This window comes from Chelonoidis abingdonii, chromosome 4 (genome assembly GCF_003597395.2).
Source record: "Chelonoidis abingdonii isolate Lonesome George chromosome 4, CheloAbing_2.0, whole genome shotgun sequence".
In the NCBI taxonomy this organism is placed as follows: Eukaryota; Metazoa; Chordata; order Testudines; family Testudinidae; genus Chelonoidis; species Chelonoidis abingdonii.
The window spans coordinates 80,683,251-80,696,414 of record NC_133772.1 but is presented as its reverse complement, the minus strand read 5'-3'; the positions used below and the strand labels follow the sequence as shown (position 1 = coordinate 80,696,414).

At 40.6% G+C, this 13,164-nt stretch overlaps 1 protein-coding gene across 3 annotated transcripts in view; it reads right to left on the bottom strand.

Annotated features, from left to right (window-relative positions):
* FUT8 (fucosyltransferase 8) overlaps positions 1 to 13,164 on the bottom strand; it is a 235,515-nt gene that overhangs the window by 170,046 nt on the left and 52,305 nt on the right. The window lies entirely within an intron of this gene.

Genomic DNA, 13,164 nt, shown 5'->3' with positions numbered 1-13,164 from the left:
GTTCGAACCAACATGTACAAGGTCAGAGGTGGCACCTTACTACGTAGAGGGGCTGTACCTTGCTACGTAGAGGGATTGCACCTCAATGCATCAGGAGTGATATGTAACTTGTTTGTACCTCTGTGTAAGAATGCACCTCTGAGTTGATGTCTTTGTCCAGCCTAGGGGGCAGTGGAAAGTCCCGCCACTGACTGAGTCCACTGTCAGGGAGCACATATGTACTAGCTAGCAGCACCTTGGACTTTTATGCCAGGAAAAGCTGGAGACTGTTTCTCTTCGACAATAAACCTGGACCGACGTGTCTTCGTACCTTACTAGAGTCTGTGGTCATTGGGGGTTCTCTCGGGGTCTGCTGTGTCAGCTATCTGCACAGAGCCGGGGCAGCACACAGAGGGAACACACACATGCAGCCGACAGATATTAACATTGAACAGAGCAGAGCACCACACCGGGAGTGTCTGACAACAAGATATAGAGCAAGGTGTCAAACATATTGCCCGCAAGCCGGATCCTTCCTCTATTACTCTTTATTTCAGCCTGCAGCTGCAGCCATCCTGCAGCTGCCCCCCTACTACAGCTCAGCGGGCCCAGGAAGGACCCAGAGCAGGAAGAGCCGAGGAGAGAGCTTGTGCCTGGCTGGGCACAGGTGCCTGAACCTCTTCCCCGCCACACCACCATCAGTCTTCAAATCCCTCCTGCTGCCTCCACTGTATTGCCATGCAAGAGTGAGTTCCTTCTATCTCATCAAGCATCCCAGCATCAGAGTGGCAGACCGCTTCCCTTAGTCTGCCAGTGATGTCAGTCTTTACTATTACTCCATTTCTCCCATAAGTACTTTTGTACTTCCCAGCCTCTTAATCCCATCCCCTTCCTGTTGCTGACAAATTCTGAAGGACCAGGCTTATGGCAACAACTACTTCTCTACTCCTTATCTCTACTAGTGAACAGAAACCTAATGGAGAGAATCCTCTAAAAAAGTGGGAGGACAAGAGAAGGAAGGAAGGATGAGAGACTCCCCAGAGAGATGGAAAGTGAAGGAGACAGAAGAGGCAAGAAGAATGCTTTATTCATTCTTGTATATTAACATTAACTTCATTGTCATAACAGTCCAGGATAACTTTTTAAATAAGTTGCAAGTCCATAAAGGTATCTTCTCTCCTTAATACATACTATAATAATTTTGTCAGATAAATGAATTAAACATTTAACACAATATTTTTGCTTTCCTCTGGAAACAAAAGAGGCCTGTGTACAGCAATTTGTATTTTCCACATGGCCTCTTTACAAACTTTCTTAATATTTATGTTCAACTTCTTAAGGTCTGTCTGAAAAATCCAGAGAGTAATGAATAGAATTCAATTTATCTAATTTGAAGAAAAATGTCTGAGCTAATCTTCCCTAGATATTTACAGGTATGACTCAAGAGAGAAACCAAATATTTCAAATCTGGAACCCAATTATCTCATTAGCCTAAAAAAGAGGTTTTAGAGTTTATCCTGTCACTTAACCTTCAAAAACAACACACATACAAAAGAAAAACTTATCCCGTTTCTTATCAGGCAGCCTAGTAGTACAGCCACTTTATTTTGTGTAACAGGGAGATCATGACACATTACAGCACTATTTCTCGTTTCTATTTTTTAAAAGGTAATAAATAATTGATTTGGTTTAAACAGAATCTTTAATGTCACCCAAACCATAGAAGAGATACCTTGGTAAAAGTTAAGAGTCCTGGTGCTGGAAAAAAACAATGCCATAATGCCAACCAGGGTAACAAGTACTGGAGCAAGTTACCTTCTGCTTTGGGATATTTAGGTTAAATAATTATATCTAACTCTTAAAAACAAATACTGAATTTAAAACTGTTAAAAAAAATCTGACAAAACTATTTAGGTGTCACTATGACATAGTTCAGAGTTTTAAAAATGTGTACCGCAAATGAGTTAGACTTGCAATAATGTGATTAGAAACTGTATCTGCAACAAACTGCAACAATTGCTAGATAAAACACAATATGTCAAAGTTTATTTTAACAGTACACACTAAAATCATAATCAAAAGCTTGTGATTTCCTGCAGGTGTCTTATTTTTTTGTTCTAAATCATAGGTTAAAGGCATGCTGTCAAGCATAAAACAAACTAATTCAGAACACAGATTAGTCATTTCTCTTTCACCAGCCTCAATCCTGAAAACATTACTTGAAGCATATGCCGAAAGGCAGTGTTGTACTCCTTTCCTAAACTGTTCAAAAAGACTTTCACGTACTACATTGAAGAACAGAAGTAATCAATGTAAGCCATATCCTCCATCGGCTAAACATTGTGCATAAGAATTAATTTTAAAAATCTTTTTTTTTGTTTAAAATATTACATAACCGAGGGAGATCCCAAAAATCTCACTATGTACAAATCTGACTTTTCATAATATGCGGTTCTCAAGTTAAGGAGGCCTAAAACATGAGACTCAAAATGTGAATGTTTTTAAAAGAGCAATTAGTAACTGATCAAAGGGAAAAGTTACTAATCTTGTGCAGTAACTGGAGTTCTTCAAAGCTGATGTGAAGGAGTCACTAATGGGATGACAATTTGCTCAGGACTGTGATAGACCCCAGATGTACTTCTGATACCAAGAAGAATGCATCTGATGTTATGATGATGGAAGGTAGATCTTGAATAAATGGGACTCCTACCCATATCTCTGGGTCCTTCCACCAGATGAATGACTGTAGAACATAGCAAAGAGCAGACACCTGTTTGTCCAGATAGTGCTTGTTTAGTATATAGACTGTCCTGAGCCATTCTGGAGGCATCAAAGATGTAACCTGGCATGCTGAGTTACAAAAAACACAAACTGCCATGTGCCCTAACAGTTAGTGGGAACTTCTTGCTGAGGTTTGAAGACTGAGCTGAATCCTTGAGATGAGAGTCTAGGTGGAAAAATCTGTCCATAGGTAGGTAAGCCCTAGCTGTCACCACTTCCAGAGAAGCTCCTATGAACTCCATCCACTGTACTGTCATCAAAGTGGACTTCTCAAGATTGAATTGGAGGCCTAAACTATGGAGTGGAAATCTTTTTGCTTGTACTGCTGACAATGCCTCTTGATAAGATCAACATCTAGATAATTAATCATTGAATTAGGGAAGATGTAGAAAACAGGAAGATATTGTGACACCCCATATTCTTCTAGAAATTTGTTGTGATATGAATACGTCATGACTAAAATATGTTTTATGCAAGAGGGGTCATGTAAGATATCATTGAAAAGGTTATGATCTACTGAATGTGTTTATCCAATTTGTATGCATGTATCATTTCTGTATCTGAAGCTAGGAATACTGACCCTGTATTCAAATGTGCTACTTTGGGTGACACCCAAAACTAGTGCTTCAAGTACAACAAAGAAAAAGCCAGACAGGGCTGATGGCTCATCAGCAAAGAAAATGGACTGTGAAAAAGCTTAGTCTTCCTGTGTACATGCCAAACAGCCTGCAAGTAATGGCTGCAGAGACATGTGACTAAGTCACCTGCTACTGGACCCCACCTTGGAATGCCAGTGTTTTTCCACTGAAAGAAAAAAGGGTTCCCATCATACAGAAAAGCTATATAAGGCAGGAGAGTGACATCATCATGGTTCTCCTCTGCCTCCCCACCCAAAGAAACACTGGGAAACACTTGGAAACAAGAACTGAACTGGGGGGGAGAAGAGCTGAGCCCAGGCTAGAAGGTGTCTAGCCTGTGAGTAATAATACCTGCAGTTTCAAGCTGCACACCAGTTCAGCTGGTTTAAAGAATCTTTGCAATCTGCCTGAAACAACATTTAGGATGAGAAATTACAGTACTATTTGTAGCCAATTTCTGTAGTGTAATAAAACAAAACATGCAAACTAAACTTATTTGCTCAGTAATTTGCTTTGTTTCTGTTTGCTATCTCTTAAAATCTGCCTTTTATAGTTAATAGATTTGTTTTGGTTATTATTAAATCCAGTTTGCGCAATTCCAAACGGGGTCGAGGGGGCAAGAAGTTGTGCATCTCTCTTCACATTGAGAGAGAAGGTGAATTTTTTTGAGTTTGCTCTGTGCAGATCTTTCTATATCGCACAAGACTGTATTATTTCAGCTTTTATGGAATAAAGGGGTATCCACATGGTTGCTGGCTGAATCCTCTCACACAGAGCTGACTTCAGTCTGTGTCTGCAGCTGGATGTGGCCGTGTGTGTGTGTGCTGCAAGAGGCCAGAGAGCCTAATTCAGCTAAACAGGGGGAGGGAATCCAGGCTGGCAGTGCAGGCAGCGCTCAGTGAAACCCCAGTACATCAAGTGGCATCTCAGAAGAGGGAATCTAACCCATCACAGACATATCTTCTGATGATGTGGGTAGGTGGCTAAAACCACCACAATCTTTGAGTCTACTCTTGAGGCAGAGGAGAGGCTGAAAGGGAATACGCTGTACAGGTCGTGGTTGACTCTGAAGCAAAGAAACCTACTGTGAGAGGGATAAATCATGACATGAAAATAGGCATCTTGAAGGTCAAGAGTTGCAAACCAATCCCCTGAATATAGGAAGGGAATTACAGCTGCAAGGGTCACCATCCTGAATTTCTGCTGTTTCACGTAGTTGTTCATGTATCTGAGATCTAATACTGGCCTCCATCCCCTGTTCTTTTTGGAAACCAGAAATTACTCAGAATAAAATCCTTTCCCCCTGTGCTGAACTGGAATTGTTTCTGTAGCTTCTAAGCACAGAACACAGGTGACTTTCTCTCTCATCAACTGATCATGAGGTGGTTCCCTAAAAAGGGATGGGCCAGAGGGGTGGGAAGGATGGAAATGAAATGGATGAAGTAACTGGACATTATGACCTCTAAAACCCATCTGTTGGATGTTATGGTCTCCCAGACAGGTTGGAATTGGGGAGGTAGTATCCAAAGGAGGTGAGAAGAATGGGATAGTGCAACAGTAAATCCCTGTGTATCAAGTGGTTCAGATTTTTGACCAAGCCATCAAAACTGGTGCTGGGATGATGTGGGTGGCTGAAATGGCAATCCACTGTGGCAGTAGCTAGCCTCTTTTTGGACTACCTTGGTCTCTTGGCTGGAGGTTCAGGTGGTCTACAGAAAGTAGAGAAGCGCACTGGGGGAGATCTCTGTCATATTTGAGACTTGCTAAATTTTCTCTTATTCATAGGTGTATAAATCCCAAGGAAGCTAAGTGTTGTCCTCAAATCCTTTAACATGTGAAGGGAGTTGTACACAGAGTCCAAAAATAACTTGTGACCATCAGAAGGAAGGTTCTTTATAGTAGATTTTACCTCCCTAAGGAAGTCAGACAGCTGGAAGCAAGATGCTCATCACATCACAATCGTGGTGGAAATGGACTGGGCTGCAGTATCAGCTGAATCTAAGGATATCTGTAAAGATGTCTTTGCAAAGAGCAGACGTTCATATATGATGGCCTTAAATTATTCACGGTACTCTTGCGGCAAATATTCAATAAAAGTGTTAAATTTGGTATAATTGAGGTAATCACATTTTGATATGGACATCTAATGACTGTTATGTTGCAAACCAGTAGGTTTTTGTGACAAATGATCAAGATGCTTCTGGGCCTTGTTGTGCTGTGCTGCCTTACAAATTCATTAACAGCATCCACAACCAAGGAATTCAGTGCTGAATGTGAGAATAAAAATTCCAAATCCTTGGCTGGGACACATTTTTGTGAGCATATTTGCATGTAGGGGGTGTGGCGCCAGGAGCTTGCCAGATCACCCTGGCTAGCTCTAGAAGAGCCTCATTAAACCAAAGTGCCACATATATCAACACTGATGCATGTAAGAAGTCCAAGAATTTATGATGGGAGTCCTGCACTTCCTTAAGAGGAATCTGAAGCATATCTGCAATTCACCTCCTAGAGCTGCTGAAAGCAATCCATGAAGGAAGGCGGTGAGGGCATTGCAGCCTCTTCTAGAGATGAGAAAATATTCATGTGAGATGTTACCTGCAGTTCAGCCCTTCCCCCTCTCTCTTTAAAATGTCCTCTATTAGTTCTGGTTGCTGAGGAAGGAGAGAGGCATGGGAGAACAAGACTGTCTATGCTCCCTGCAAGACAGACTTGGGGTCCTTAAAAATGGATTGGTGATATTGGGCCTATGGACCCCAATAAGTCCACTGAGGCATAGGAGAAGGTAGCCATGATTGGTCATCCCAGCTGGTCAAAGATGATGGTCATTTATCCTCCCTTCTTTCTGTATGTAGAGAAGAGTAATGTCTCCTCGAACAAACAGGAGACACTAGAACAAAGATCTGTGAGGCAGAATCAAAGTACTCTTGCACATATTAACCTAATGGTCATGATAATTGTTCTCCCTGAATGGAGGAAGTCAGAGAAGTAAAGGATCTCAATGAAAAATTCATCAGTGACCTAAAAGATCTTGGTACCAAGAGGTGCAGAGTCCCAGTAAATGGTGGAGACTCCAGGTCACTGGAAACCTAAGAGGCCTCTAGTATCTGAACTCCTGTGGTACCAGAGGAATGCTGAAGACTGGTATAAGTATCAAGGTAGGTGCCTGGCTCGTCTGCATCAAAGGATGAGCATGCACAGACACTCAGATGTAACAGTCTCAGGTGCCAGAGTAGGTACCCAAGGGTACCAAAGAGTCTGAGGACACTTATCTCCTGCTTGCATAGACACGACTATGAATCTATGACCACCAGAAGCAGAGGAGGTATTCGGTAGAGGCATGCCCTTAGAAGCAGCCTTTGGCATCTTTACAGTACTGGAAACACTTGGCACCTCAAAGGGACTCCTCTTGCGACCACAGGTCTCCAGTGAAGAAGATCTAACGTTTCTGTTCCTCGTCATTACGCATTGACTTGGAGTGCAAGACTCCCAGTACCGCTAGCATAGATACAGGCACCATGACCCTGGAGGCTTTTGGTGACTGGGATCTTGAGGTTGCTAGGATAACAGCTGGCTTTCTCCTATGGAGCTTTCAGTGACTGAGATTCTAAAGTAGATGGAGTATCAGAAGTCTTACAGATTTTAGTGACAGGGATCCTGAGGATGCCGGAGCACTGTATACAGGAGGTTTCTCAGAGTTCTGGTCTGAACGTGGTTTTAAGGCTTGCTCCATCATGAGGAACCTGAACTTTATCTCTCTGTTCTTACAAGATCTGCTTTTGAATGAAGTGTAGATCTCAATTTGAGGGAATATAAGTACCCCCCAAAACATTTCAGACACCAAGAGTGTCCATTACTAACCGGAATAGCATGCCATCAGGAAAAAACAACATTTAAAGCCTGGTGGTCCCGTAAAATAAAAGTCCAAAATGCCCTGGCAAACAGGAACAGGAGAAAAGATAAGAATCCCAAAAGGAACTACCTATATACTATCTATCTAACAACAACAGGACACTCAGCAGAAGCAGGCATGCTTGATGCTCTGTCTCATGCCAAAAGGCAGTTGAGAAGGAACCGTGGGAGGTCCATCTGTGCAGTTCTATCCAGCCTCGGTACAGGGCACAAGAATGTATAGCGCATGCAGGGGCTGAATGTGCACTGCTATCAAAAATCTCCAATCAAAGGCTCAAGGGTGCATGTGCACCCAAAGCGTAACACCCACAGGAACACTAAAACTTTGAAACTTACTAAACAGATTTTACCTGAAAGCCATCAGAAAATTCAAGCTTCTCTGTGAAATTATATGCTGAAAATCTGGGATAGATACACTGTATTATTTATACAGTGATAAAAATCAGTGATTGAATCCTTGCTTTAAGAGCAACATAGAGTTCAACCTTAACTATGAAATCACTTCTAGTCCTCTTTAATACCGCCTTCATGACTATGATATCAGAATGCCTTAGATCACAAGATATACAAAGAAAACCTTCTCACATAAATTGTGTTTTTATAACATTTGACACCCAGTTCTCTGTAAAATAATAAATTTTAAAACTTACTACATCTCACCCTTTTTTGTTCATTTATTTGTTCTGGGGTGGAGGTCGGGGGTTGTTTTCCTAGTCCCTCATTCTTTGCTTGAAAAAAGTTTATTCTGGGTTTAGTGGGCTAAGCTACTGATTGTTAGAATAAAAATGTGTGCATCAAACCTTATAAATCACCACCATTATACACTTTGTGTGCACCCCAGTTAATTCATATGAAAACCAAGAATATAAAATATTGATAAGACCAGAATCAACAACATGTTAAAAAAAACTAAACTCAAAGCAAAATAGTTCCTTCACCATAGATAGGAACAGTAGGCCTCCTCTGCCCCCCCTAGCCATTCACGACTATGTCCATCCACCCCCAAATCTATCCCACAGAATCACAGCTCCTGATATTTTATAGCAAACAAAATGCAGGTGGGTTTTTTTAAAAAAAATGTTTTTCTTCCCTAACTTGCTATAAAATAATACAATAAGAAAATCATAGTTTGTGTTCAATTATCTTTCTTTACTCAGTACTTTCCTTCAATTCTGTCTGTTTCTTCTCTTGGCTTAATTTTTCTTTCCAGTTCACCCCAGGCAAGTATATTTTTTGAACTCAGCCCTTGAATTTTTTAATTTAAAGTTCAATGGCACAGAGAATAGACTGGTGAAATGGGAAAAACTGAATTATATCTGGAATCCACCCACCTAGAGTGAGAGTAGTCCAGAAGGAGAAAGAAGAGTGCTTATTTTATTTTATTGTCTTAAGGCATCCTGAACAGGCAAAGTCACCTTACGTGTTTGAGATGTTGATGCAGAAAATCAGGTTATATTAGATATAAAGGAAAGAATGGACAAGCAAGAAACATATTTAAACATTTTTTACTGTTTGGTTAGATGACCTACACCTAGGATTCTGCCTTTAAGAGGTATAGCTTTGATTCAAGCCCTAGACCTACATATCTTACAAGGAGGAGATTTCTGAAAGTGGACTTCAATTATTCAAGTTATTTCCACTGATCTTTTCTCTGTCCCGAGGCAGGGCCAGTGGGTGCTGCTCCCAAACGTCCTATGTCTGATCTTCACATCCTTTTGAGGGATCATTATCTCAAGCTTTTGGAGTTAAGGGTAAGTCAGTTATTTCTACAAAATGGCTGCCAACTCAAAACATAAGCATAAAAGAAAAAGAAAGACCAGAAGAGATGAGCAGGAGACTGGAGGCTAGGTCTCATTTCTTACTTCAAATTGCACTGAATGGTGATCAGCCTGGTTGTACAAACTGTCATACTATGCCATATGGGGACAGGGGAGAGAGAAATATCCCTATTTCTAACCTCCAGTACTGATCTTTACTACTGGATTACAGTCAAGGTCACTGAATGAACGACAGTATGACGAGATGACTAACCCACACACACCCCGCAGGATCTAATGCAGGCCAGATAGGTCAATTAGCCCATTAGGCAGCTGATTAATGAGGCTCAGCTGGACAGGAATAGGCAGGGCCTACAAAGCCCAAGAGATGAAAGCAGGAGGAGTTCTGGGAAAAGGCAAATACTCCCAAGAAAACAGGAGGAGTGAATGGAGACTGCAGTCATTCCCTGGGAAGAGAGAGGAAGCTTTTGGGAACTGGTAGGCCTAAGAAGAAAAGGGGAACCAGTAGTAGGAAGTACCCCAGTGATAGAGCAGTGAGGTCAGAGAAAGAAGGCCCAGACTGCTGAGCTGAGGGTCCCTGGGTTGGAACCCAGGGTAGAGGGTTCCCATATCAGCCACTGGGCGAGTGGCACCCAGAGGACTGCCTAGGGCTATTGAGGGCTAAACCTCCCCTGGAAGGGGGGAAACACAGAGAGTGACATGGCCAGAGGGCTGAGACATGAAGAAGACACTGTGGTTCCTGAGGCTGCAGGAGGAGCTGCAGGAGTTATGAAGTGCAAACCAGACACACCGGGGGGGGGGGGGGGGGGGGGGGGGGGGGGGGGGGCTGAGGGGTGTTGGCCTCAGGCTAATTCCTAGAGTACTAGGAGGAGGTTACAGTCCGGCAGTGAGTGGTGTGCCCAGTGACAGACACTAATAAGGTAGTGGTATGCTAGAACACTCTGTTGTATAACCTAGAGTACTGTTGGTAAGGTCTAAACAAGATAAATTAGGCCACTCCAGTAAGAGAGAGGCCAGGCTGGGAAAGGGAAAAATAATTGATTTATTAATATTTTGCTATTAAAATTAATTCAGATTCACCACTCAAAACTGAGCTAAGGGGTAACAGTTTTTTTTGTTTTTTAAAAGGAAGAAAAGGAGCTTGCTAAAGAGGAAGGGGGATGTTAAGACTCTTTCCTGAACAAAGGAGATTAACAGAAACAACTCATGTGACTACCTGTGGAGTCCTAGCTGTTGCACTCTCGAGGCAAGAGAGATCTGAGAGCAACATACAAGTACAGGAACACTAATCTGACAACATGAACAGAACTTTATTGCAATTAAACTTTAAGAGTCAAACTTACTTCTGGAGCTTCTTTACAAGCTGCTTTGAGCCTAAGTACATGAAGACCTTGGACAGGTTTCAGGGACCCAGAGCTCTGTGACTAGGCTTGTGTGCATAGGAAGTTCTTCTCGGGCTCTGCACCACTGCCCTACCCCTAACTGATTACATTACAGACAGTTAGTAAACTGTCATTCTAAGACAAGGAGCACATAGAGCAGGAAAAGTCGCAAGTGCAGACAGTTCTATGGGATTGTGCAGGGAACCACTATGAGAGTTCCTAGCACCAAAGAGTGAAGATGTAAACGAACAGAGAAAAAACAGGAGTCGAAATCCAGATTGTACCCTGTGTAATGTTAAACCTTCCTAGTTTGACCATGAACCATTGATACCTACTCTTTCATACCAGTCTTTCAACAAGTTGTGCACCCAACTTATAGCAATTTCATCTGGACCACATTTCTCTAGTTTGTGTATGAGAATGTCATGTGGGACTGTGCCAAAAGCCTTACTAAAATCCCTACACACCAAGCCCGTAACCCTGTCAAGCAAGGCATTTAGTTTGGTTTGGCATTATTTGTTCTTGACAAATCCTTGCTATTCCTTATAATTCTATTATCCTCTCAGTGCCTACCAACTGATAGTTTATTAATTTGAGTATCTTGCTGGGTATCTACATTAGGCCTACTGGTCTATCTTTCCCTGGGTCTTGTTGGCTCCCCTTTTTAGATATAAGATACTATGTTTGCCCTTCTCCAGTCATCTGGGGCATCATCTGTCCTCCATGAGTTCTCAAAGATAACTACTAACAGTTCAGAGATTGCTTCAGCTGGTTCCTTAAGTACCTTATGATGAATTTCATCATGCCCTGCCAATAGGGTGACCAGACAGCAAATGTGAAAAATCGGAAAAAGGGGTGAGGGTTAACAGGAGCCTATATAAGAAAAAGACCTACAAATCAGGACTGTCCCTATAAAATGGGGACATCTGATCACCCTACCTGCCGACCTGAACACATCTAACTTACCAAAATATTCTTTAACCTGTTCTCGCCTTTTCTGGCGCGTGCTCTTTCCCCCGTGTTGTGACTTAATTCTGTTGAATACCTGGTCACCATTAATCCTTTTAGTGAAGACTGAAGCAAAACAGGCATTAAACATCTCAGCCTTCTTGATGTCATCAATTAGCAGCTCTCCTTCCCAGCTAAGTAGAGGACCTATATTTTCCTTCATCTTTCTCTTGCTCCTAATGTATTTAAAGAATCTCTTCTTATTGCCTTTTATGTCTCTTGCCAGGTCTAATTCATTTTATGGCTTAGCCATTTTGTGCAACCCTAATGACACTGTCTGCTTCCTAGCAGTTCAATTCAGTCTTTGTCTTTTACCCTGAGACAAAGATTTTGAATTCAGTTCAAAAAGAGCTTTCACTATTAGCAAATGCCTCATATGGCAAAAGTGCCAGTCTCTTAACTTATAACTATCCAGCGTGGATAAAAAAAATTTTAAATAAATACCGTATATCAATGCTTCTTTTTTTAACTCATTTAAAATTCAATTTGAAATTATGACAACCTATTGTAAGGCCTGAGCTCTCTCTAATCTAATAAAATCATTAAATTAAAAAAATGTACAAGCAGTACATGTTTTCTGCCAGAATTTTAAAGAAAGTCAAACTACTAAACTGGAGAAAGTCACTGGCTAAGCACCTGAAACCAGACTGTTGACGTGATAAACCAGCTTTTGACAGCAGTACTCTCTTCTGCATGTTCAGTTCAGTGAGTAGTTCATTCCAAGTTAAACCAATTAGGAGTTGAGAAAGCATGAAACTTCTCATCCCCTCACACATAGGATTTTATTTATAGATGAAAAAGATCTTCTACATTTAAATTTTTTAATTAATGTTTGTTGATGTTTATATAAAAACAAAATAAGCAATAAAAGTACAAAAAGATCAGTGACTTACAGCTTGCATATGTTTCCAAATATTAATCTTAAAGGACATGGTAACCAGAAACAATCCGTTCAATTTACCAAGTATAGATAATACTTCCTTGGTTTAATACACTGGATAATATTAAATGCAAACTAGATTTTGATTAACTTTTTTTCTTATATATTCCTCAAATTTAAGGCACTTAACTAATAAAAAAATAAAATGCCGGTTTTGTGCATTTTTAATTGAATTTTAATTAGCATCCAAATGCAGCCTGACAAAAATCATTAGAAAAATTCTCCAGTAAATAAAAAAAATGCATTTACCATTTTACAACAATTAAAAATGTCAAAATTAAGAATCTGAATAAATGTATGTTAAGCTACATAATTACTTAAATACATCTGTATAAAAACAGCACATCTTCCAAGTTACCAAAACTATGAAATCAACTGTAAATGCTATATTTAGTTGCAAACCAGCATGTTTTAAGGATTATCAATCAACGAGAATCAAACTTTCTTTACAAAAATAACTAAAAAGTACAAAGGCAAAACAAGATTAAAATAAATTATTTAAATCAAAGTTTCCTTCTGGCTGATTTAAATCATGATTAAAAAAATCAGTGATTTTAATTAATCGGCCCTGCCTCTATCCTGTACGGTTTTCTTAAAACCGAAGTAGTGATTGTTTCATGAACACTATAATCAGATCTAACATTATTAAAATATGATTCAAAATAATGCACAGTCTTGATAACATGGGTCACACTTCAAAACAAGTAACATGAAACGAAGAAGATGCACTGAAAACACAGACCATAATC